The sequence below is a fragment of the Bombina bombina genome, chromosome 4 (genome assembly GCF_027579735.1).
Source record: "Bombina bombina isolate aBomBom1 chromosome 4, aBomBom1.pri, whole genome shotgun sequence".
NCBI classification, from domain to species: domain Eukaryota; kingdom Metazoa; phylum Chordata; class Amphibia; order Anura; family Bombinatoridae; genus Bombina; species Bombina bombina.
The window spans coordinates 535,457,146-535,480,282 of record NC_069502.1 but is presented as its reverse complement, the minus strand read 5'-3'; the positions used below and the strand labels follow the sequence as shown (position 1 = coordinate 535,480,282).

Below are 23,137 nucleotides of genomic sequence, written 5' to 3'. Positions count from 1 at the left end.
CTAAATTGAGACTCCAAGGAGGAGTCAAAGGTTTGTAAACAGGCTTGATTCTAACCAGAGCCTGAACAAAGGCTTGAACATCTGGCACAGCTGCCAGCTTTTTGTGAAGTAATACCGACAAGGCAGAAATCTGTCCCTTCAGGGAACTTGCAGATAATCCTTTTTCCAATCCTTCTTGAAGGAAGGATAGAATCCTAGGAATCTTAACCTTGTCCCAAGGGAATCCTTTAGATTCACACCAACAGATATATTTTTTCCAAATTTTATGGTAAATCTTTCTAGTCACAGGCTTTCTGGCCTGAACAAGAGTATCGATAACCGAATCTGAGAATCCTCGCTTCGATAAAATCAAGCGTTCAATCTCCAAGCAGTCAGCTGGAGTGAAACCAGATTCGGATGTTCGAACGGACCCTGAACAAGAAGGTCTCGTCTCAAAGGTAGCTTCCAAGGTGGAGCCGATGACATATTCACCAGATCTGCATACCAAGTCCTGCGTGGCCACGCAGGAGCTATCAAGATCACCGACGCCCTCTCCTGCTTGATCCTGGCTATCAGCCTGGGGATGAGAGGAAATGGCGGGAACACATAAGCTAGTTTGAAGGTCCAAGGTGCTACTAGTGCATCCACTAGAGCCGCCTTGGGATCCCTGGATCTGGCCCCGTAGAATGGAACTTTGAAGTTCTGACGAGAGGCCATCAGATCCATGTCTGGAATGCCCCACAGGTGAGTGACTTGGGCAAAGATTTCCGGATGGAGTTCCCACTCCCCCGGATGCAATGTCTGCCGACTCAGAAAATCCGCTTCCCAATTTTCCACTCCTGGGATGTGGATAGCAGACAGGTGGCAGGAGTGAGACTCCGCCCAAAGAATAATTTTGGTTACTTCTTCCATCGCTAGGGAACTCCTTGTTCCCCCCTGAAGGTTGATGTACGCAACAGTCGTCATGTTGTCTGATTGAAACCGTATGAACCTGGTCCTCGCAAGCTGGGGCCAGGCCTGGAGAGCATTGAATATCGCTCTCAGTTCCAGAATATTTATCGGTAGAAGAGATTCTTCCCGAGACCAAAGACCCTGAGCTTTCAGGGATCCCCAGACCGCGCCCCAGCCTATCAGACTGGCGTCGGTCGTGACAATGACCCACTCTGGTCTGTGGAACATCATCCCTTGAGACAGATTGTCCAGGGACAGCCACCAACGGAGTGAGTCTCTGGTTCTCTGATTTACTTGTATCTTCGGAGACAAGTCTGTATAGTCCCCATTCCACTGACTGAGCATGCACAGTTGTAATGGTCTTAGATGAATGCGCGCAAAAGGAACTATGTCCATCGCCGCCACCATCAACCCGATCACTTCCATGCACTGAGCTATGGAAGGAAGAGGAACGGAATGAAGTATCCGACAAGAGTCCAGAAGCTTTGTTTTTCTGGCCTCTGTTAGAAAGATCCTCATTTCTAAGGAGTCTATAATTGTTCCCAAGAAGGGAACCCTTGTTGACGGGGATAGAGAACTCTTTTCCACGTTCACTTTCCAGCCGTGAGATCTGAGAAAGGCCAGGACAATGTCCGTGTGAGCCTTTGCTTGAGGAAGGGACGACGCTTGAATCAGAATGTCGTCCAGGTAAGGTACTACTGCAATGCCCCTTGGTCTTAGCACCGCTAGAAGGGACCCTAGTACCTTTGTGAAAATCCTTGGAGCAGTGGCTAATCCGAAAGGAAGCGCCACGAACTGGTAATGTTTGTCCAGGAATGCAAACCTTAGGAACCGATGATGTTCCTTGTGGATAGGAATATGTAGATACGCATCCTTTAAATCCACCGTGGTCATGAATTGACCTTCCTGGATGGAAGGAAGGATAGTTCGAATGGTTTCCATCTTGAACGATGGGACCTTGAGAAATTTGTTTAAGATCTTGAGATCTAGGATTGGTCTGAACGTTCCCTCTTTTTTGGGAACTATGAACAGATTGGAGTAGAACCCCATCCCTTGTTCTCTTAATGGAACAGGATGAATCACTCCCATTTTTAACAGGTCTTCTACACAATGTAAGAACGCCTGTCTTTTTATGTGGTCTGAAGACAACTGCGACCTGTGGAACCTCCCCCTTGGGGGAAGTCCCTTGAATTCCAGAAGATAACCCTGGGAGACTATTTCTAGCGCCCAAGGATCCAGAACATCTCTTGCCCAAGCCTGAGCGAAGAGAGAGAGTCTGCCCCCCACCAGATCCGGTCCCGGATCGGGGGCCAATATTTCATGCTGTCTTGGTAGCAGTGGCAGGTTTCTTGGCCTGCTTTCCCTTGTTCCAGCCTTGCATTGGTCTCCAAGCTGGCTTGGCCTGAGAAGTATTACCCTCTTGCTTAGAGGACGTAGCACCTTGGGCTGGTCCGTTTTTACGAAAGGGACGAAAATTAGGTCTATTTTTTGCCTTGAAGGGCCGATCCTGAGGAAGGGCGTGGCCCTTACCCCCAGTGATATCAGAGATAATCTCTTTCAAGTCAGGACCAAACAGCGTTTTCCCCTTGAAAGGAATGTTTAGTAGCTTGTTCTTGGAAGACGCATCAGCCGACCAAGATTTCAACCAAAGCGCTCTGCGCGCCACAATAGCAAACCCAGAGTTCTTAGCCGCTAACTTAGCCAATTGCAAAGAGGCGTCTAGAGTGAAAGAATTAGCCAATTTGAGAGCATTGATTCTGTCCATAATCTCCTCATAAGGAGGAGAGTCACTATCGAGCACCTTAAGCAGTTCATCAAACCAGAAAAATGCGGCAGTAGTGACAGGGACAATGCATGAAATGGGTTGTAGAAGGTAACCCTGCTGAACAAACATCTTTTTAAGCAAACCTTCTAATTTTTTATCCATAGGATCTTTGAAAGCACAACTATCCTCTATGGGAATAGTGGTGCGTTTGTTTAAAGTAGAAACCGCTCCCTCGACCTTGGGGACTGACTGCCATAAGTCCTTTCTGGGGTCGACCATAGGAAACAATTTTTTAAATATGGGGGGAGGGACGAAAGGAATACCGGGCCTTTCCCATTCTTTATTAACAATGTCCGCCACCCGCTTGGGTATAGGAAAAGCTTATGGGAGCCCCGGCACCTCTAGGAACTTGTCCATTTTACATAGTTTCTCTGGGATGACTAAATTTTCACAATCATCCAGAGTGGATAATACCTCCTTAAGCAAAATGCGGAGATGTTCCAATTTAAATTTAAATGTAATCACATCAGATTCAGCCTGCTGAGAAATGTTCCCTAAATCAGTAATTTCTCCCTCAGACAAAACCTCCCTGGCCCCCTCAGATTGGGTTAGGGGCCCTTCAGAGATATTAATATCAGCGTCGTCATGCTCTTCAGTAACTAAAACAGAGCAGCCACGCTTACGCTGACAAGGGTTAATTTTGGCTAAAATGTTTTTGACAGAATTATCCATTACAGCCGTTAATTGTTGCATAGTAAGGAGTATTGGCGCGCTAGATGTACTAGGGGCCTCCTGAGTGGGCAAGACTCGTGTAGACGAAGGAGGGAATGATGCAGTACCATGCTTACTCCCCTCACTTGAGGAATCATCTTGGGCATCATTGTCATTATCACATAAATCACATTTATTTAAATGAATAGGAATTCTGGCTTCCCCACATTCAGAACACAGTCTATCTGGTAGTTCAGACATGTTAAACAGGCATAAACTTGATCAGAAAGTACAAAAAACGTTTTAAAATAAAACCGTTACTGTCACTTTAAATTTTAAACTGAACACACTTTATTACTGCAATTGCGAAAAAACATGAAGGAATTGTTCAAAATTCACCAAATTTTCACCACAGCGTCTTAAAGCCTTGAAAATATTGCACACCAATTTTGGAAGCTTTAACCCTTAAAATAACGGAACCGGAGCCGTTTTAAGCTTTAAACCCCTTTACAGTCCCTGGTATCTGCTTTGCTGAGACCCAACCAAACCCAAAGGGGAATACGATACCAAATGACGCCTTCAGAAGTCTTTTATAAGTATCAGAGCTCCTCTCACATGCGACTGCATGCCATGCCTCTCAAAAACAAGTGCGCAACACCGGCGCGAAAATGAGACTCTGCCTATGCTTTGGGAAAGCCCCTAAAGAAGAAGGTGTCTAAAACAGTGCCTGCCGATATTATTATATCAAAATACCCAGATAAAATGATTCATCAAGGCTAAATATGTGTTAATAATCAATCGATTTAGCCCAGAAAAAGTCTACAGTTTAAATAAGCCCTTGTGAAGCCCTTATTTACAATCGTAATAAACATGGCTTACCGGATCCCATAGGGAAAATGACAGCTTCCAGCATTACATCGTCTTGTTAGAATGTGTCATACCTCAAGCAGCAAGGGACTGCAAACTGTTCCCCCAACTGAAGTTAATTGCTCTCAACAGTCCTGTGTGGAACAGCCATGGATTTTAGTTACGGTTGCTAAAATCATTTTCCTCATACAAACAGAATTCTTCATCTCTTTTCTGTTTCTGAGTAAATAGTACGTACCAGCACTATTTGAAAATAACAAACTCTTGATTGAATAATGAAAAACTACAGTTAAACACTAAAAAACTCTAAGCCATCTCCGTGGAGATGTTGCCTGTACAACGGCAAAGAGAATGACTGGGGTAGGCGGAGCCTAGGAGGGATCATGTGACCAGCTTTGCTGGGCTCTTTGCCATTTCCTGTTGGGGAAGAGAATATCCCACAAGTAAGGATGACGCCGTGGACCGGACACACCTATGTTGGAGAAAAGTATTTAAATTTATTTGTTTTCCACATCACCTCTATATTTCTTTAGACGGTGTTCATTATATTTGATTTCAACCACTAAATACAAAAATTTTAAATATGAGTTTGATAATTCTGTACAACATGCTCACCAAACAGCGTACTGCATAGACTATATTATTATGTGACTTTGCTGCCCACGTGTTATCTTTAACCATTCTGTATCTTACACTATTGTATTATGCTAAGTCTTATAAGGCTCATAGCTTATATAAAATAGTTTATTTAAACAACGATTTTAAACAGCTTTCCAATATGCTTAGATTATCAATTCCGCTTCATTCCCTTGGAATCCTTTGTTAAAGGAGCAGTAATGCACTACTGGGAACTAACTGAACTCATCGGGTGAGCCAATGACAAGAGGCAGACACCAGTCAGCAGCTAGCTCCCAGTAATGTATTGCGTTTTCTCAGCCTACTTGGGTATGTTTTTCAACAAAGTATAGCAAGAGTACAAAGCAAATAGGTAAATTATAGTATAATGAAAAGCGGTTTAAAATGGCATGCAATATCTGAATCATGAAAGATTATTTTTTTATTTTACTGTCCCTTTAAGACATTTTTGGTTTTGAATTCTACCAGTTCAGTGACATAACAAAAGAGTGCCAAATAGGGTCTGAATTTCAAGTGACATGGCATAGCAGTGACAAAAATTTGCATGATGGTCTTAAAAAGGCAGGAAGTAAGGGAGCCAGATAGTCTTAAAGGGGGTGGGTTAAGGGGTCTGGTAGTCTTATAGGTGCATGGGGTAGTCTTAAAGGGGCAGGATGTCAGGTAGTCTTTAAGAGATAGTGGGTCAGAAAGCCTTAAAGGGACACTGAACCCAATTTTTTTTCTTTTTTGATTCAGATAAAGCAGGCAATTTCAAGCAACTTTCTAATTTACTCCTACTATCAAATTTTCTTCATTCTCTTGGTATCTTTATTTGAAAAGCAAGAATGTAAGTTTAGATGCCGGACCATTTTTGGTGAACAACCTGGGTTGTCCTTGCTGATTGGACAGCACCAATAAACAAGTGCTGTCAATGGTTCTGAACTAACAATTGGTTGGCTCCTTAGCTTAGATGCCTTCTTTTTCAAATAAAGATAGCAAGAGAACGAAAAAAAATTGAGAATAGGAGTAAATTAGAAAGTTGCTTAAAATTGCATGCTCTATATGAATCACAAAATAAAAAAAATTGGCTTCAGTGTCCCTTTAAAGAGGAAAGGGATACATTAATCTTAAAAACATAGGGGGTAGGCTGCTTGAAGTCTTATAGTGGTAGGCTGTAAATAGTCTTAAAGGGACAGAGGTTAGAGGGGGTAAGAGTATCAGGGGGTTGATCCGATATAGATCGTAGTTTGCGGCGCAAGCGAGGGAACCCGCATCGCCCGCAGTTTCAGCTCGCAACTCGAGCTATCCCATATACGGCGCCGTCAGATGCTAACGTGCCGTAAGTCTGACAAACCAGCGATGTCCAGAAATCTGCGCAAGTACAAATTTCTGGCGTCGCCAGTGACTTGCGGCACGTTAGAAACTGCCGGCGCCTACAAAACCTGACTAAAGTCTAAATCACCCGCACTGTCTAACACGCCTCCCTAACATAGCCCGACACGTCTAACCCTCTATCCGCTATCCCCCCTCACTAGCCTAACAATAAAATATGTATTAACCCCTAAACCGCCGCTCCCGGAGCCCGCCGCTACCTAATAAAGTTATTAACCCCTAAACCGCCGCCAGCTATATTAAATCTATAACCCCCTAAAGTGAGCCCCTAACACCGCCGCCATCTACCTTACCTACCCCCTAAAGTGAGCCCCTATCCCGCCGCTATCTATTTTAAAATTATTAACCCCTAATCTAATCCCCCTACCCCGCCGCCATCTATATTAAATTATTTAACCCCTAAAATACTGAACTATCCCTACCACTAAACCTAAGTCTAACCCTACAAATAGCCCTGAAAAGTGCTTTTTGCGTGGCATTGCCCCAAAGTAACAGCTCTTTTGCCAGCCCTTAAAAGGGCTTTTGGCGGGGCTTTGTCACAAAGTAAACTGCTCTTTTGCCTACAATCTACATCCCCCTACACCGCGGCCACCTATAATAAATGTATTAACCCCTAATCTAATTCCCCTACACCGCCGCCAGCTATATTAACTATATTAACCCTAATTATATTAGGGTTAATATAGTTATTATATTATATATATTAACTATATTAACCCTAATTATATTAGGGTTAATATAGTTAATATCGTTATTATATTATATATATATTAAGTATAATAACCCTATCTAACCTAACATCCTAACTAAACTCTTATTAACATAAATCTAATATTAATATTATTAATTAAAATATTCCTATTTAAATCTAAATACTTACCTATAAAATAAACCCTAAGATAGCTACAATATAATTAATAATTACATTATAGCTATGTTAGGGTTTATATTTATTTTACAGGTAAATTGTTAATTATTTTAACTAGGTATAATAGCTATTAAATAGTTATTACCTATTTAATAGCTACCTAGTTAAAATAATTACCCAATTACCTGTAAAATATATCCTAACCTAAGTTACAAATACACCTACACTATCAATAAATTAAAGAAACTACAAATATCTATCTAAAAATACAAGTAAATAAACTAAACTAAAGTACAAAAAAAAAACAAACACTAAATTACAAAAAATAAAAAAGATTACAAGATTTTTAAGCTAATTACACCCATTCTAAGCCCCCTAATAAAATAATAAACCCCCAAAATAAAAAAAAATTCCCTACCCTATTCTAAATTAAAAAAAGTTCAAAGCTCTTTTACCTTACCAGCCCTTAAAAGGGCCTTTTGTGGGGGCATGCCCCAAAGAAAACTGCTCTTTTGCCTGCAAAAAAAAACCACAATACCACTCCCCAACATTACAACCCACCACCCACATACCCCTAATCTAACACAAACCCCCCTTAAATAAACCTAACACTACCCCCCTGAAGATCTCCCTACCTTGTATTCACCCCGCCGGGCAGAACTCCTCATCCGATCCGGGCGATGTCTTCCAGCAAGCGGCAGTGAAGTCTTCTTCCATCCGGGCGATGTCTTGAAGCAAGCGGCAGAGAGTCTTCTTCCATCGGCGATGTCTTCAAGCAAATCAGCATCTTCAATCTTCTTTGTTCGCTCCTCCGCCGCGGAGCATCCATCCGGCACGGCGACTTCCCGACGAATGAGGTTCCTTTAAATGACGTCATCCAAGATGGCGTCCGTTGAATTCCGATTGGCTGATAGGATTCTATCAGCCAATCGGAATTAAGGTAGAAAAATCTACCTTAATCTGTCGTCGTGCCGGAAGGATGCTCCGCGGCGGAGGAGCGAACAAAGAAGATTGAAGATGCCGATTTGCTTGAAGACATCGCCGATGGAAGAAGACTCTCTGCCGCTTGCTTCAAGACATCGCCCGGATGGAAGAAGACTTCACTGCCGCTTGCTGGAAGACATCGCCCGGATCGGATGAGGAGTTCTTCCCGGCGGGGTGAATACAAGGTAGGGAGATCTTCAGGAGGGGTAGTGTTAGGTTTATTTAAGGGGGGTTTGGGTTAGATTAGGGGTATGTGGGTGGTGGGTTGTAATGTTGGGGGGGGGGGTGGTATTGTTTTTTTTTTTGCCGGCAAAAGAGCAGTTTTCTTTGGGGCATGCCCCCACAAAAGGCCCTGGTAAGGTAAAAGAGCTTTGAACTTTTTTTTAATTTAGAATAGGGTAGGGAATTTTTTTTATTTTGGGGGTTTATTATTTTATTAGGGGGCTTAGAATAGGTGTAATTAGCTTAAAAATCTTGTAATCTTTTTTTTATTTTTTGTAATTTAGTGTTTGTTTTTTTTTGTAATTTAGTTTAGTTTATTTAACTGTATTTTTAGATAGATATTTGTAGTTTTTTTAATTTATTGATAGTGTAGGTGTATTTGTAACTTAGGTTAGGATTTATTTTACAGGTAATTGGGTAATTATTTTAAGTAGGTAGCTATTAAATAGTTATATACCTAGTTAAAATAATTAACAATTTACCTGTAAAATAAATATAAACCCTAACATAGCTATAATGTAATTATTAATTATATTGTAGCTATCTTAGGGTTTATTTTATAGGTAAGTATTTAGATTTAAATAGGAATATTTTAGTTTATAATATGAATTAGATTTATTTAATAAGAATTTAGTTAGGGGTGTTAGGGTTAGATAGAGTTAATATAGTTAATATAAATACTATAGTAACTATATTAACCCTAATATAATTAGGGTTAATATAGTTAATATATATAATGTAATAACTATATTAACTATAATATACTTAGGGTTAATATAGATAATATAGCTGGCGGCGGGGTAGGTAGATTAAATTAGGGGTTAATAATTTTAATATAGATGGTGGCGGTGTAAGGGGTTCACATTAGGGGATAGATCAGTTAGATGGTGGCGGTTTTAGGGGTTCACATTAGGGGATAGATCAGTTAGATGGTGGCGGTTTTAGGGGCTCACAGTAGGGGGTTAGTTTATGTAGATGGCGGCGGTTTAGGGGTTAAATACTTTATTAGGGATTGCGGCGGGGGATCACGGTTGACAGGGAGATAGACATTGCGCATGCGTTAGATGTTAGGTTTATTTTAGCAGCCAGGTTAGGGAGTTACGGGGCTCCAATAGTCAGCGTAAGGCTTCTTACGGCTGCTTTTTGTGGCGAGATGAAATTGGAGTAAGATTTCTCCATTTTCGCCACGTAAGTCCTTACGCTGTATATTGGATACCAAATTGCGCGGGTTTGGTATACCTGCCTATGGCCCAAAAAACTACGGGCGACGGCAGAAATATACGCGCGTAACTTCTAGGTTACGCCGTAAATGTGATACCAAACCCGCGCAAATATTGGCGTCGCCAGCTTTTGCGGGCGACGATATTTATCGGACCGACCCCCAGGTTTTCTTAATGATCAGGGTAGAATTCAGACAGACTTAACAGGAGCAAATGGTCAAGTAGTCTTAAAGGAAAAGGGGTTAGATGGCCATATTAGTCAAAAAATGATATGCTTTAATTCATTAGAGCATGTAATTTTAAGACTATTGACCCTACACTACTGTGTATTTTACTTCCGCAAAGAGGTTAAGTGCATGGTAGATCAGATTTACAGCTCGCACTGCTGATTAGATCAATGGCGGTTTCCAAGGTGCACTTTTTTGCAGGGGCTAAACACACTGTGGTGTGGGGTTGGTAGTTTTTAGACTATTATGCCACTATATGTAGGTCAGGTCATTTTAAAACGGGGACGTAGTAGAGGTAGACCGTTCTAAAGAGGCAAGGTAGTCTTAAAAGGGCAGGGGGTAGACTGAAAGTGTTAAAGGGAAAGAGGATAGGGGTCAAGTATTTTTATAGGGATACTCTTAAAGGGACAGGGGGTAGATATTCTTAAATGGGTAGACTGTAGATAATCTTAAAGGGGTGGGTTAAAGGCTGGTAGATAGTCTTTAAGGATAAGTTAGTCTTAAAGAGGCATGGGGGTACATTTATCATTAAAAAAAAAAAAAAATCAGGAGGCAGCTGGTAGATAGTCTCAATGGGATGCAGTAAGGTGTCAAGAGGCCTTAAAGGGAAATTAAACCATTTTTTTCTTTTATGATTCAGATAGAACAAACAATTTTAAACAACATTCACACTTCTATTATCAAATTTGCATAATTCTCTTGGTATCATTTGTTGAAGCAGCAGCAATGCACTACTGGGTACTAGCTGAACACATCTTGTCAGCCAATGACAAGAGGCATATGTGTGCACCACCAATCAGCAGCTAGATCCCAGTAGTGCATTGCTGCCACTAAACCTATCAAGGATAACAAGATAATTAAACAAATTAGATACTAGATGTACATTGGAAAGTTGCTTAAAATTGTATGTTCTGTTTGAATCATGCCCCTTTAACAAGCAGGTGGTTATGGTGTCAGTAAGCCTTAACCCCTTCACTACTGGGGATTTCAGAAAAAAACGTGTCCAAAGTACACTCTGATTAAACAGGAATAAAGCTTTTGATTTACTTATAAAAACTATCTATGGGGGCGTGTCCGGGCTTAGGCTGAAGATGGCCGCAAAACTGGGAGCTCTGGCAGATTAAATTACATTCTGCCATGTAATTAATATATTCGGATGCCATCCAGCATAAAATCTTGAATCACCAGAAAGGGAATAGTTTGCTGGCTAAGGCAATACTTTTATTGTGCAACCTCAGACTGGATTGCTGCAGTTTATTCTTGGCGGAATTCCTCAGCACCCCCCCCCCCCCTGGGGAACCGGGTATGTGGAGATATTTGCAAATCTCCTTCTATACTACACAGAGACTAATTTGCTACTTTCAGGACGGCTACTAACTTATAATAATGCCCGATAACTCCTGCTACTATGGAAGAGCTGGGGGCTGTTTTCCAATCCCTCATGGAGGATCTCGAGCGTAAAACATGCTCCAGGCTGGACAGGCTTATATACCTTTGCTGCAACACGGCGAGGAGAAGTGAGGTTCTACTGTCTGTCGGCAACGGAGCCGATGCTACACTGGCTCTGCGGGACAACAATGACATATGCCTGGAGCAGCCTCCCTGTCGGGAGATGGGGTGGCCGCAAGGTAACGAAGACCAGAAAGAAAACCCGGGAGATGTTTATGACCCAGAGGGCTCGTCCACGTTTCACAATTGCACTCTTCATGGCTGCTGCATGGTTGTGCAGGGGAGAGCTGCCGGCTCCCGTGTGTACAATTCTGTCGCATCTGAGCACGACTCTACAGACCTGGTGGCTCCGCTAATAATTGTTGAAATGACAGCCTCTCTGAATTTCCGGGTTCGCAGGAGAACGTACTGGCCAGGGACCTACAAGAACCCATATGGAACGGTCACCTACTATCCACTAGATTTGCCCAGAAGCTTCCGTAGGGTCTTCCTATATCAGTGTGTCGGCATTGGATATACCTTTTATAATGGGACCTTCTCTGTGGTGCATGGTAGATGGCAGATGTGTTCCTGCAGAACCGGCATCGGGTAGATATGACTATACTATAGGGACTTGAAAGGATGTACTATAAGTGCATGAATTTGATGACAGCTTACTGCCCGATGTGCACACTTTATGATTTTCTCCCTGACTTTAGTTTTCGGTACATTTAATATATTTATTCTGTCAGCAGTCTTAAACCTGCTTCCGGACTCCCTGGAGGAAAGAATTCGACGGAGGGGAATGTGACCCCTATTCTGGCGAATGGAGCCGTCTAATGTTGGGGGCGGAGCCAAGTAACGGTTACTTGGTGCTTGGGCGGGAATATTCCAGTCCTCTGTAGCTTATACAAACGCAAGGGAAAATTTTGTACCTTGCGTTTGGATAGGCCTTAGAGAATGGAATTACTATTGGAAGAGGTGAACAGGATGGCGGCAGCACGCGGGACAGCATGGCTCCGGGATTATTTGGCGGCGGCCAATCTCCCGGGAGCCACTTCAGAAGGGACCAGTGACGGCAGGTCGCGGAGGCGGTCTAGGCCTCCGGTTCGCTTGTCACCAGAAATCGGGAACAGCGGTGTCGGTGCCCCCCGGCGGGGGGGAGGGTCCAAAGCTGTGGCGGTTGAACAGAGGAGAAGTCGTGAAAGGCCGGTACGGAGGTCGTTGGAAGGAGTGCAATCTGAGGAGGCGGCTAACCGGACCGGTTCTACGGCAGGTAGGACAATTGAAGGGAGTGGGCTGGGCCTTGATCATATGGGTGAAATGTCGTTGTCAGGGCAGAATTTAGGAACATCAGGAGTATTTGAATTGGTTAGGGATCCTTTAACCATTCGCACTTGTCAGGAGAGGTCTGCGGCAAAGGACTTAAATCCTGTTGCCTCACATGAAATGCGGGAGCTGGTTGAAGGGGATAGTGAAGGCACAATATTAGCTTTGGAGAGGGATAAAGTGGGGGCTGCAAAAAAGGCTGTTTTTAAAGGTTTGGATGTTAATGAAGGGGTTATAGGGAGTATTAAGGAGAGTCAGTCTGTACAGGGAGTTTCTAGGAGGGGGTTAAAAAGTGTGAGGAAGTCAGTAAAAGGTAATAGATCAGGTAAGGTTCAAATTGAAGCGGGCTGTGGGGTGGGGAGAGGTAGTGTGGGGCAATTAAACAGTGAAGGAAAAAGTTATAATGTAAAAGGGGTTTGCATGAGGGGAAAGGGTAAAAGCAATTTGAGGGGGGGAAAGCAATCTGGTAAAGGTAAGGGAAAAAAGGAAAATAGGGGAATTGATGTATTGTGTTTATCTCCTGCAGGTTTAGTTCAGGAAGGAAGGGCCCAGGTGGGCGGTGGGACAGATATTTCTGTTGTTCCGTCAGGGCATGACATGGAGGGAGATGCATTGTGTTTTGATTATACATACAGTGATTTGGATATGGAAGATCCCGGGGAAGGCACCTCAGCGGGACTGGTGGTTCAACGGCAGGTAGGGGACCTGGCCACTTTGGAACAGTTAATAAGGGCTTTATCACCAGGTTTGATGGGGAAACAAGGTGTGGGAGACTCAGTGGCTATGTCTGGGGTAGCGAGTGTTAGGAGTGATAGGGAGGGATGTCATAATAGGCCTTTCACTGTCTCCTCTCCACAGATACGGCCTCACGGTAGGGATACCCGTGAGCGCCACAGTCCTAGGAGGTCTGGTGATGTACGGCGTCGTGGTAGATCCCGGTCGCCTAAAGAGAGAGTGCGGCATCGTCAGGAAAGGCGTTCTCCTACATGGGGAAGGTTGGAAAGAACTGCGGAAAGGAATGGGAGGAGGAGAAGATCTAGGTCATCTTCGCACAGACGGAGGGCGCAGAGGACTCGGGAACATGTAATTAGGCCTCAACCAGCGGTGATTGGAGCAGAACAGGCGAGGGAATCTGGAGCAGCTCAGCCAGCTACGGCGCCCAGGCCCACAGGTGAGGGTGCTACAAGAATTGTGAGTGTGCATGGTAGTGAGCATGTTGGAGGAAATGCGCAGCAGGCTTTGGTGAGCGGTTTAAAGGATTTATTGGCAAAATTTGAGAAGCAACCGGAAGCTCAGGGAGGGAATGTTGCGTTAGCATGGAGTGGGGGTTCGGGAAGTGGGGCTCCTGTACCAGGAGTGGTTTCAGAGACGGGAAGTGTGGTTCTTGCTGCAGTAGGGGTGTCGGGTTCGGGTGACAGCGGTCAAGTAATTGAAGGGACCAAAGGGCAGAAAAAAGACATGATTTCTTCGGGGGACATCGTGAAAGTTCCAGAGAGCGCGATGAGAAGACCATGCTTATGCTCAATCGGTCCACTGGGGATTCATTTGACGCAAGATATAAAAGAAAAAATATGGAAACGGGAATATTTAGAGCTGTTTTCATTATTACCACTTGAACAGATGATGGAGATCAAGGAGGACACAAAGGATAAGGAGAAAAAAGAAGAGGATGAACGCAAGAAACGTTACCGTAAAATACCCAAAACACTTTCAAATTGGTCGAGAGCATTTTGTATTTTAGCGGCTGTAATTGGTGAAAAATTTTCAGATCAGTGTTCAGCTCTTTTTTGCTATTATGACGAGATATCAGGGGCTTACCGCACTTACGGGGGATTGGCGTGGTGGCGGTATGATGAACAATTTCGTCAGCGCCTGGCTGTAAGACCGGAGATGCGTTGGGATGACCGGGATATGGGGATATGGTTAGAGTTGATGACTCCGATGCGTGGGTCCTTTCGTGGTTTCGGGGGAGGAAATGCTGGGGGTAACAGCCCATCCGGGGGAGTCTCTGGAGGAGGTGCGGCAGTGGCCATTAGGAAAGGATTGTGCTTTCAGTACAATGAAGGAGTATGTAAGTTCGGTACCGGATGCAAATACAAGCATGCTTGTTCCGGTTGTGAGGGAACCCACCCTTGGACCAAATGTTTCAAGAAAGGTGGCAGTGGAAAGGCAGGAGAGGTTGCTTTTAAGGGCCAAGACCCCGGTGAAGGTAAGAAGGATGGTTCCTTGGCTAGAGCGTTACGCTAAGGTGAGGGGGAAAGAGAGGGATGCGGAGTTGTTATTAACGGGGTTCAGTTCTGGTTTTTGGATTCCTTTTGAGGAAGGGGTGGCTTGTCAAATTTCGGGGAATTTAAAGTCTGCTAAAGAATTTCCGGAGGTTGTCCGAGGTAAATTGGTCAAGGAAGTTGCATTGGGTAGAATGGCAGGGCCTTTCAGTCACCCGCCATTTAAGAATTTGAGGGTTTCTCCACTGGGGGTGGTCCCCAAAAAAGTGGCTGGTCAGTTTCGTCTGATCCACCATCTGTCTTTCCCGAAAGGTTCGTCGGTAAATGACGGTATTGATCCTGATGAGTCTGCAGTTAGGTATGCATCATTTGATCAGGCGGTTAGATTGGTGTCGGCAGCGGGTGTGGGTGCTTTGTTGGGGAAGGTGGACGTGGAAGCAGCCTTTCGGCTTTTACCTGTACATCCGGTTTGTCATCACTTATTGGGCTGTTATTTTGATGGGGCCTTTTACGTGGACTTGTGTCTGCCAATGGGTTGTTCCATATCATGTGCGTATTTTGAAAAGTTTAGCACTTTTGTGGAATGGGTCGTTAGGCAAGTTTCAGGTTTGAAGTCAGTGGTGCATTACCTTGACGACTTCCTTTTTGTAGGCAAGGCAGGGGTTGAAGATTGTGCGCAACTGATGGAACACTTCTTTAATGTGGCATCTGATTTTGGCATTCCTATAGCTCATGAAAAGACTGAAGGCCCTCAGACAGTTTTGAGTTTTTTGGGCATTGAAATTGATTCTGTAAGTATGGAATGCCGTTTGCCTTTGGACAAGGTGTTTGACTTAAAAAATTGCATTCAGAGCTGTTTTAAAAAGAAAAAACTCATGCTTAAAGAAGTTCAATCCCTAGTAGGCAAGCTAAATTTTGCCTGCAGGATTATTCCGGTTGGGAGAGTTTTCTGTAGGAAGTTGTCTTTAGCGACAGTTGGTGTGAAGAACCCATCCCATTGGATTCGGTTGGGTAAGGAGCTAAAAGAGGATTTAAAAATCTGGTTGGTTTTTCTGGAAAAATTTAATGGCTGCGAGATAATGCAAGGTTTGGCAGTCTCGAATTATGATCTTCATTTGTATACTGATGCAGCTGGCTCCGTGGGGTATGGCGCCTTTTTTCAGGGGCATTGGTCTGCAGGTTTATGGCCGGTGGAGTGGAAACAAGCTGGCCTCAATAAGAATTTGGTCTTTCTTGAATTGTTCCCGTTGGTGGTCGCAGTAAAAGTGTGGAAAGATCTGCTTAGGAACAAAAAGGTGGTTTTCCACACAGATAACTTGGGAGTTGTATTCGCAATTAATAGACTTACATCTAGCTCGTTGCCTGTGGTGCGACTTTTGAGGTTGTTTGTGTTGGACTGTATGCAAATGAATGTTTTATTTCGTGCTGTTCATGTTCCAGGTTACCAGAATGTCATTGCTGATGCTCTTTCTCGCTTTCAGTGGGAAAGGTTCTGGGAAGTGGCTCCAGATGCGGAGAAGGAGGGTGTTGGATGTCCGCCAGAGCTGTGGGATCTGAAATCCTGGATCTAATCCGTTTTGCCAGGGGAGCACTAGCTCAAGGTACCTGGGTGGCATATATATCTGTGTGGAGGCATTGGTTTCAATATGTGTCTGGAAGAAGAATGAGGTCTGCCAATGAGGGGTGGGATAGTGATTTCTTAGCATGGGTGGGTGAATGGGGAAGTTCGGGATGGTCTAAGTCAAAAGTTCAAAAGTCTATTGCAGCTATGAGTTTCCTTTTTAAGTTGTTGAGAATGCAGGATTTGACAAAGTTGTTTGTCATTCGGTTGGCTGTAAGAGGTTTATGTAAAGGTCAGGTGTGTAATGATAGGAGACGTCCGGTGGTATTTGATACCTTAAGACAGATATTAGGTTCTCTAAGAGTTGTATGTTCATCTAAGTTTGAATTTCTTTTATTTCGGGCTGCTTTTGTGTTGGCCTTTTTTGGTGCTTTTCGTATATCAGAATTAGTTGGAGCTAATAGGCATGATTTAGGAGGTTTGTGGGCACGAGATGTATCTATCAAGGATAAGGTGTTGTGGGTGTGGTTGAGGAAATCGAAGACGGATCAAAAAGGGGTGGGGAGGTGGATCCAGATTAATGAGACTAAAGGGAGTTGTTGTCCAGTGTTGGTATTGGAGGCCTTTTTGGAGGTGCGCCCAGTTGGTTTTTTGCCTTTATTTGTGCATCAAGATGGTTCAAGTCTCTCGCGCTTTCAGTTTTTGGCTGTGTTTAGAAAGGTGTTGTCAAGTTTGGGCTATGTGGCTGAGGAGTTTGGTACTCATTCTTTTCGAATTGGGGCGGCGACGGAGGCGGCCAATTTAGGTTTGGGTGAGAGTGTGATTAAGAGAATTGGTGGCTGGAAGTCTGGTTGTTTTAAGTCTTATGTCAGGCCTGATATGAGAGTTTAGGTTTTTATTTTGTCTTGACAGGTCCAGTACATTGTTGGATTGTGGGGCATTCTTACATTTATTGGGCCCGGAAGGCAGCGGCAAGTACAGATCAGGGAACACAGCTGAAGATGAATGAGGAGACAGTGAACTTGAGGTGGTTTGGGACTAGAGGATTGAGGTGGGACCAATTGTTAAAAAAGATTGTTGATTATGCTAGGCTATTTCGGCCTCCAGCGATTCTAATTGTACATGCAGGTGGGAACGATTTAGGTTTTCTATCACAGAAGGATTTGCTGGACAGAATTAAGAGGGATTTGGTTAGGTTGCGGGAGTTGTTCCCTGATATGGTAATAGTATGGTCTGACATTGAACCCAGGTCAGTCTGGAGAGCAGCATGGGATGTGAAGAAGCTGGAGGCCTCTAGAAAAAAGGTGAATAGATCAATTAGTAGTTTTGTTTGTAGGATTGGGGGGTTTGGCATTCGCCATGTTGAATTCGAAGGGGAGACTGGGCGTTGTTTCTTTTTAAAGGATGGTGTGCATTTGAATGAGGTGGGGCTCCACCTCTTTAACTTTAACATCAAAGAAGCAGTGTTAAAGGCCTTAGCCCGTGTGGGGTAGGCACGCAGTGGCGTGCTGTGGCGGGGTGATTTAGATCTGGAGGTTAAGTAAGCTGGTACCTCCCTAAAGAGGCGGGAGAGTTTTGGGGGGATGTACCTGGTTGTAAACCGGGGGAAGGTACATCTCGGTGCTCTTGCACCTTATGTTTTAAAGTTAGAAGTTTATGATTAATATAATTGTTAATTTTATGAGTTATTTAAAATTATTTAAATAAATGCGGGCTGCGGCCTTTACACCCATCCTTGTGTTGTATTGAATTATTTATTTAGATAAGGCATAATGTATAGCCTATATAGGGGTCAGGACTCCCTGGAGGAAAGAATTCGACGGAGGGGAATGTGACCCCTATTCTGGCGAATGGAGCCGTCTAATGTTGGGGGCGGAGCCAAGTAACGGTTACTTGGTGCTTGGGCGGGAATATTCCAGTCCTCTGTAGCTTATACAAACGCAAGGGAAAATTTCCCTCCCTCCCTCCCTGTTTGTTGAATTTGTCGCAGCAGGCTGGGGTTTTGTTGGTATGGCGGGGTGATTTAGATCTGGAGGTTAAGTAAGCTGGTACCTCCCTAAAGAGGCGGGAGAGTTTTGGGGGGATGTACCTGGTTGTAAACCGGGGGAAGGTACATCTCGGTGCTCTTGCACCTTATGTTTTAAAGTTAGAAGTTTATGATTAATATAATTGTTAATTTTATGAATGTTATTTAAAATTATTTAAATAAATGCGGGCTGCGGCCTTTACACCCATCCTTGTGTTGTATTGAATTATTTATTTAGATAAGGCATAATGTATAGCCTATATAGGGGTCACTTAATCCTACATTCTGGTGAACAGTAAGTCCCCATCTGAGACAATTTAAATATGTCCCCCCACTGATATGAGACTTGCTATCTATTATATGGCATTATTGTTTTTCTGAACTGAATCAGGGTACTGTTTCATTTGCCATAGATATATCTCTACTATTGCAATGGTATTAGCTACAGTTGGAGAGCAGAGTTTAGTGACTTACCTCAAAACTTCTCTATTAGGGAGCATTACAGTACACATTCAGATCCCTATTATATATCACAGTAGTCTTTAAAAATGGTTCCCGGTGGTATCACTGGGTCCAAACTTTGCCTACAGGACCTACACTCTTCTCAAGACCTTGAAAGGTCAGGACTTGGGACATATGTTTATAAGCCAGATATTCCTGTATTCAGGAACCTAGCCGATATATATTATGCACTAATTCACATCTTGTTTGGTAACACGTTAGCCCACAATATAACCACTGATTACAAGTTGTGAGTATATTTTACTATAAGTTCTCTATGGTACTGCACAGTTCATATGTTAATATTCTCTCATTATTTGGATAATAGATTTGAGGGGTATTCTGTATTTTTACTATTGTACTTTGACAAATTAAAGGGACATTAAACACTTTGAGATGGTAATATTAAATTGTATATATAAAAGAACTCTGCAATATACTTTCATTATTTATTTTGTCCTCTTTGCTGTAATTCCATTCTGAAATTGTGAGCTTTTCAGTTCCTGTTAGAAATGGAAGTGCAGAACACTGTTAAATCCAGCACAATAATTGGCTGCACACTCTAGTGACCTATTTAGAATGGTCCCTAATTGGCCACAGCAGAGAAGGTAACACAAGTTACAACATGGCAGCTCCCAGTGTTTTATAGACACTAAAGCTTTACACTTATTTTGTCACTTTTTAAACAACTAATGAAACTTTAAAAAATACATCTACATGTTAGTCATGGACTAATCTTTTCTTTGAATGCATCATTCTATCTAGCATGTATTTAGTGTTTAATGTCCCTTTAACATGTTTTCTGAAACCAATGGTGTTTATGTATATTGATGTACCATTGTATTTGCATATATGTAAGGGTTTGTTCCCCCAAAAATCTAGATGAGTATCTTATTGCTGTACTGTGACAGATGTATTTGCTTGTTGAAACCAATGATGCTATATTTTTTGTACAATTGCCTGAATTGTATGTTTTTTAAGTTTGGGTGAGCAAACTAGATGTTCTGTAACTTTTTAGGTACAGTTGTTAATATTATGTTAAGTATATGACTTATGAATGGCCTTTTAGGCCATCCTCCTATACAAAAGATAAAACTAGGTTCTACCTTTTGGATGGGACCCGAAAAGTGGCCCCTATTTATCATTGGCCTTCCATAAGTTGTAAGGCTGTGAAGGGTCCAAGAGTGGCCCTCATCCTTAGCCAGAAGGCATGTTATGTTGTACTGTATGATGTGATTACCATCCAATGTGACTACTGTTGTTGTTTGAATTCATATATTAATGTTTCACATTGCCAAATATTCTTTTATTCTCTGCTTGGTGAACCTTAATAAAAAAAAAAAAACTATCTATATTTTAAAAAGAACACAAACCAAGGTATTGATATAGGCCCATTCTGGTATTTTTGATGCCACTATTTGGCTGCGGGATACAATCATATAACAAAAATCGTTCACTTTTTTGTAAACTTTGAGTTTCTCATTAAAATGATTTGAACACAACTACTGCAGTCATATGGCAAGTGGTTATAGAAGCTTCCCTGGAATCCGCTTTGTTCAAAAATAGCAGACATGCATGGCTTTGCCATTGTATTTTTGCAATTAGCTGCATTCTAATTGCCAAAATGCAATGGCAACACTTTACTTGAAATTCCTTGCATTGAAGGGTTAATCAGTTAGCCTGTAAGGTTAATTTTTGATGTAGAATAGATATTACCCTCCCACCCACTGATCCCTCCCAAACAACTTTCTTCCCTCATCCCCTACTAGTCACCACCATATAAGGTACTGAAAGGGTGTTCTGCCAGTATGCAGTTTATTATTATTTTCCTCACAGTGGTCCCTCCTCAAGTTCCTCAACCCTCCCACCTCTCTGATCCGCCCCCAAACAGCTGTTAAACTCCCCCCTCCAAGTAGTGGTGCCATCTTGGTTACTGGCAGCTGTACACAGTTTATGGTTTTTTTTTTTATTTCACAATATTTTTTTCTGTAATGTAGTGGTGCCCCCTAACCCCACCTTGCCATCATTAATAAGGGTGCCCCCCTTTCTAATTCCCCTTTTACCTAGCTTAAAGGGATATGAAACCCATTTTTTTTCCCTTCATTAAGATATGCATGCAATTTTAAGCAACTTTCTAATGTACTCCTATGATCATTTTTTCTTCACTCTTTTGGTATCTTTATTTGATAAAGTGGAATGTAAGCTTAGGAGCCAGCTCATTTTTGGTTCAGCACCTGGGTAGCACTTGCTGATTGGTGGCTTAATGTAATAGGAGTACATTTGAAAGTTGCATGCTCTATCTGAATCATGAAAAAAAAAAAAAAAGGTTTCATATCCCTTTAAGCTTCTTAGCCCTCCTTCTCCCTTAAAAAAATAATAATAATTCTGTAGCGTAGGGCCCCTCCCACTCTGCGCCGCCGCCACCAGCAGATGATCATTATAGACGTTGACGAACTGGAGCACCAATCATGCTCCGTTATCATATGAAGACAGATGACTGAAGCTCAGGAACAGAAGCTCTTGGCTGTCACTGTACAGCCAAGGCTGCTATAGCTTCCTTAAAGGGATAGTAAACCCAATTTTTTTTCTTTCATGATTCAGATAGAAAGTTGCTTAAAATTGCATGCTCTAATTTACTCCTATTATCAATTTTTATTGGTTCTCTTGGTATCTTTTTTTTTTTTTTTTTTTAAAAAAGCAAAAATGTAAAGCTTAAGACCGGGACCATATTTGTTTCAGCACCCTGGGTAACGCTTGCTGATTGGTGGCTACATTTACCCACCAATCAACAAGAGCTACCCAGGTGCTGAACCAAAAATGGGCTGGCTTCTAAGCCTAACATTCCTGCTTTTCAACTAAAAATACCAAAAGAACGAAGAAAAATTGATAACTGGAGTAAATAAGAAAGTTGCTTAAAATTGCATACTCTATCTGAATCATGAAATAAAAAAATGGGGTTTACTATCCCTTTAAGCTGCAACAATATAGATTATATATACATACACACACACACACACGTCCCATTGGGTCAAAGGGGTCAGTGTCAGGAAATCATTTTAAAAGGACAAGGAGACAAGTAGGCTTAAAGGGACAGTCTACTCCAGAATGTATATTTTTTTAAAAAGATAGATAATTCCTTCATCACCTATTCCCCAGTTTTGCATAACCAACCCTGTTATTACACTTTTTTGATTACCTTGTATCTAAGCCTCTGCAGATTGCCCCCTTATCTCAGTTCTTTTGACAGTCATGCATTTTTTAGACGATCAGTGCCGATTCATAAATAACCCCACGGGAGTGAGCACAATGTTATGTACATGCCACACACAAACTAGTGCCGTCTAGCTGTGAAAAACTGTCAAAATGCACTGAGGTAAGAGGTGGCCTTCAAGGGCTTAAAAATTAGCATATGAGCATATCTTGGTTTAGCTTTCAGCAAAGAATACCAAAAGAACAAAGATAATTTGATGATAAAAGTGAACTGAAAAGTTGCTTGAAATTGCATACCCTATCTGAATCATAAAATTTAAATTTTCACTAGACTGTCCCTTTAATTAATCTGCACACAGACAGAGAGAGTTAAATCTACTCTAAATTACAGAATATCATACTTACTAGACCCATGGTATCTAACAACTATTGTATTGCCTCTTCACTCTCTTAAACGGAGTGTGACAATACTCTGTATATATGTATGCCAGTGTACAGCGTTCTCCACATGGGTAGGGACAGTGTAATACTTTTTACAATATTATAACATTTTGTTATTTATAAATGCTACTTAATCTATCCAAAGCACACATTAATTGCATACTTTAAAAAAACTGATTTAAAAGGGAAAGGAAACCCTAAAATGTTTTTGTGTGCGCAACAATTATAGAAAACTATAAATTGTAGCCAGGTGGTCAGTAAAATCAGCCGGGTGGTGCACCCACTTAATAGGGCCTGGGGAAAAGACTAGAGTACCTATAGTCAAACCTTATAAAACAATGCAGCACAGGAATGAGAAAATGTGTATGTATGCATGCGTGTTTGTATGTATGTATGTATGTATGTATGTATGTATGTATGTATATATATATATATATATATATATATGTGTATATGTGTATGTATGTATAACTACACTGCCAACACATTTTAAAAAACAAACCTTCAAGTTACTTCCAATGATCCATAGGCCTTCTATAAAAGGGATATTGTATTTAAAAAGGTATGAAAATATGTTTCCATGTATAAAAGGACTTTAAGGAAAAAGAAGCAGTA

General features: G+C 42.2%; 1 long non-coding RNA gene across 1 annotated transcript; it reads left to right on the top strand.

Annotated features, from left to right (window-relative positions):
- The first annotated feature begins 13,238 nt into the window (after positions 1 to 13,238).
- Positions 13,239 to 16,307, top strand: LOC128655470 (uncharacterized). Its single transcript, XR_008401814.1, has 3 exons — positions 13,239 to 13,254; positions 13,417 to 13,729; positions 16,265 to 16,307. It is a non-coding gene; the product is annotated as an uncharacterized LOC128655470 (long non-coding RNA).
- Positions 16,308 to 23,137: the final 6,830 nt, after the last annotated feature.